The 3985-nt window shown below is 49.4% G+C and overlaps 1 pseudogene; it reads right to left on the bottom strand.

Moving 5' to 3' along the window:
• Positions 1-2830: 2830 nt before the first annotated feature.
• LOC129697723 (U2 spliceosomal RNA) lies at positions 2831-2938 on the bottom strand (annotated as a pseudogene).
• Between the last annotated feature and the right edge of the window lie 1047 nt (positions 2939-3985).

The following is a 3985-nucleotide window of genomic DNA, read 5'->3' as shown; positions in this document are numbered from 1 at the left end:
TGTACCATAAATTCAAACACTTGACCCGAGGAACCCGATCTGTTTTCTTTTATTAAATCCTGTATGACAACACCAGTTTCTCGGTGAGATGATCAGGGAGTCCAGGCTCAGTTTGCTTAATGGCTGGACTTGTTGTGCGGTAAATAACACCATGAGCATAACCATCTTCCTGGACTGTTACTGAAGTGACAACGCTGTTATGAGCTACAGGCTCCTCAGCATGTTGAGAAACGACACCCACGTCCCAGATTTCGGAGTACCTGGTTTTCTTACCAGGGGTGCGTTTCCACCGCGTGCCGCTCCGTTCCTTGTGATAGGTAATTGGAGAGCGCACTTGTGGCACTATTGAAGGCAATGTAGTTCCATCGATTATCCTAATGGAGGCTTGTAAAAATTCCAATACGGCCAGAATGTTCTTGGCCTTTTGGTCGAGATTGTTGTCCAAGCAGTATATGCCCCATTTCTTGATGTGTCCAAGGTACTGCTTCCGTGTTGACAGTCTTAGTGCAGATGAGATGAGATTCATCGTCCTGTCTGACAGTGTAGTGGGTCTGTTAGACTCTACAAATCAATAAATCCATAGTGTTATGGCATGGATGACTGCCTCCAGTCACTGGATAAATCAATAATTTTTTGGCAATGTTCATAGGGAACATGGTTCTAACACCATCCCCTGTAAGACTGAAATACCATGATTGAGAAGGTCAGTCGGGTACTCTGAAAATTCCAGATGCCGAGTGTGGTTGAATTATCCCTAGTACCCCAATGATGGGTCCGAACGGGGGAAAACCTCACCCTATGGCTTATTTACATAACAATGCCAAGCTGGTTTACGAATTTTAGTACATAATAATGGGGCTAATGATTGCCCCTTATGTAAGCTCTATATTGCCAAAGTTCCTCTATTGAGTCAATGCCTGCCATATAGAAACCCACAACTGACACCAAGTCTATATCAATAATAAGAGCATCCATCTTAAAATGAATATCTAAAACAAATGTGTTTAGGGTTAAAATCAATGATAATCCTGCAACCCTACTCTATCTTATATTTAATAATATGTTCAATCCCATCTTTTGTGTACAATTCTTGTAGCACCATGTGGGTTTTAGATTGTTTGGTTTATGTAAGGACAAAATGCCCTTCTGGTGTATGATGTACTGTGGTTAATGGGATGAGAAAAACCCTATCAGATAACCCTGAATACTGCTGAGATTATATGAATCTGTAGTGATTATATACCATACATAACTGTAGTGTTGCAACCTCCCCTACCCTCGTAGGTCCCTATTTTAACAGAAGAAAACCCCACCCACCTACCTCCCTGGTTACCGGTGGTTTTGTTATTTCCTTGGTTTTTTGAAAATAAGGTTCTGGTTTAATATTTCTTGTTCGGGGTTGTGTGGGAGGTTGAGGCTTCCGCATCTTCCAGGGTGGCCGCCCTGGCCATACCCTAAAACGGATCCTGCAGGTTATATTGATTTCTGACCCTGCTACTGGTATGAGCCACATTTTTTATGGCCTTGCCTGTGGCTGGTATCATGCTCCAAAATAGGCCCTTGCGCTGGCCTTGATGAGCCCCAGTGTCTTGGCTTAGTCCACACACGGTTTTTATTTGCAAATGGTAGCATTTTTGGGGTCCTAGTGCTGGCTGAATGGCCGCCTTCCACGTGTAGTTCAGGTTATATTGCATATTATTAAACAGATCTAGTGCGTCTTGATGGTCTTTGGTTACCTACGTTTAGTCCAGGGTGCTGGTGTGTGCTATGATGCCTTCCGTCAATCCCTTGAAGGTTCTCTGGATCTTGAGGTCCTGGTTCCTGATGTTCGTCCATATGCTGCCAAATGCATTGGTTTACACTGGGCACCTGTAATGCCTCACCGTTGCCAGGTGGCAGATGTCTGGCCAGTGTTTGTAAATTTTTCTTGTTGGCGTTTGTGGCCAGACATATAGTAATACTATTGCCATCCTGGATCCAAGTCTACCCATGTTTGACTTGGCTAAAGTAATCGGCCACCATGTCCAGCAGAGTCCCTGCTGTGTTAGGATCATGGGACGCTGTATTACCAGGCTCTGGCCCATCAGGGTCCTGCCTACTCTTTTTTATAGAGTTAGAGATCTCTAGGGTCCCACACGGGGTACCCATGTGGGGCTAAACTGCTGCCCACTTGTCTTTTGTTCTGCGGACCCCTCTTGCAGGTCAGCCCAGAACTGACCCACAGTGCTCCCCTCTGATGGGGTAAAAGCATTGTGCAGCCCTCAAAGAGGTACTGCTGTGGTTTTATCACGTTGGAGCAAGGCTCCATACACCGCTTCTTCCCGCTCCAGCCCTCTCGGGCACTGGTTGCCGGCGGTTTTATGCAAAGTCGGACCCTTCCGAGTCCACTACCTTGTTTTTTTTTTTTTTTTTTTGTGTCTAGCCTACCGCTCGGTCACATGGATCTGGCCGGTGCGGGGCCGACATCGGGCACAGCTGATCCCACTACGGTTGATCCAAGTGCCGCTGGCTGCTGCTGGCTGCCCGCTGTTCCATGGTCCTCCTTCTCCAGTGTTGTCCTTCCTTCCGTGGAGTGGATATGGCCGGTGTGGAGGATAACTGGCACAGCTGCTTCCATCTATTCCTTTAACCTGACTTCAACGCTCTCAGCACTCCTGGCTGCTCCTTTATCTTAGACCCCTGGGACCCACCCCCGTACTGACGGTACTGGTCCCTTATGGTCGTTGCAGCCGGTCAACCCCACTCTAATGCCCTCAATTCTGGGCACTCCTACTTATATGGTCCTTAGATAAGGGACATATAAGACATTAAAACTGATGATAACAGCTACTATAGTTTTTATATAATATATATAGTCCCTAGATAAGGGGTGTATCAGATATTAAACTGATAAGAACAGATACTACACTTGATCTTAGCCAAAAAGCCGAGAAGCGATTATTGTAACTAAAACCCCGCTGGGACCGATCCTGGTACTCACATACTGGTCCCTTGTAGTAGATTGCAGCCAGTCAACTGCAAAGTCCTTTGCTGCCGAGAAATGAACTTTCTCACCGTGCTGGAGCGAAGTTGGGCACAGGTGTTTTTCCCCCTCCGGGAATCGATGTGCCCATGCTGCTCCTGCCGTTGCCAGCTCCTCACGAAGTGCCAGCTGCCACTGCTGCTGTCTGTGCTACTGCAAACTGCCGGCTGCCACTGCTGCTGCCGCTGCCGCTGCTGCTGCCGCTCCTCCGCGGTTCTCCCGCCGGCCTTCTGCACCTTACATGGACCTGGTCCATGTCTGCACCTAGAAAGGTAAGTTGAAGGAAACGCAGGGTCTCTTACCTGCTGTTCCCGACTTTCCTTCTCCCGCCGGTGACCGTCGTTCCCTGTGTCGGGTTCGAGCCGCTTGGACCGACCCCGGTGTTCACGGGCCTGGTCCTTCGCGGCAGTTCCGCAGCCGGTAACCCCGGCTGTTCCTATAGATCCCCTGGACCCTGGTGCTTACCTTGTGAACAAGGTTTTCAGCCCGAACGTCCCGTTCCGACTCCATAAGTGCCGCTGCACTCGCTGAGCGTTTCGAGCCCCGGTACCGCTGGTCCGAGCTGTCTGTCCCGCAGCCTCTGTGCTGGCTGCTAGCGACTGGTCCCAAGCCAGTCTCGTTTGAGACTGGCATAGGGACCTTTTTTACTTTGCTTCCCGCCCGGCCGAGAGGTGAATTTTGCCGGTGCGGGAGCAAAGTCGGGCTCAGGTTGTTCCCCTCCAGGGAAACTCGTGCTGTTGCTGCTGCTGGCTGCTCGCCCTCCACGGGTCTCCCCGCCAGCTTTCCTCCTAAAAGTAAGTAGTAAAAAGGAACGCAGAGTCTCTTACCTGCTGTTCCCGACTTTCAAATCTCCCGCTTGGGGAACGCCGTTCCCCCCTGTGTGACTCGTTGCAATGCGTGTAGCGATATGACACGCATGCGTGGAAGCGGGCTTCTTCACGTAGTCACTCACGTGACTCCGAA

This window comes from Leucoraja erinacea, chromosome 5 (assembly GCF_028641065.1).
Source record: "Leucoraja erinacea ecotype New England chromosome 5, Leri_hhj_1, whole genome shotgun sequence".
Lineage (NCBI taxonomy): Eukaryota > Metazoa > Chordata > Chondrichthyes > Rajiformes > Rajidae > Leucoraja > Leucoraja erinaceus.
The sequence above is the reverse complement of the archived record's forward strand: the minus strand, read 5'-3'. Positions and strand labels throughout refer to the sequence as shown.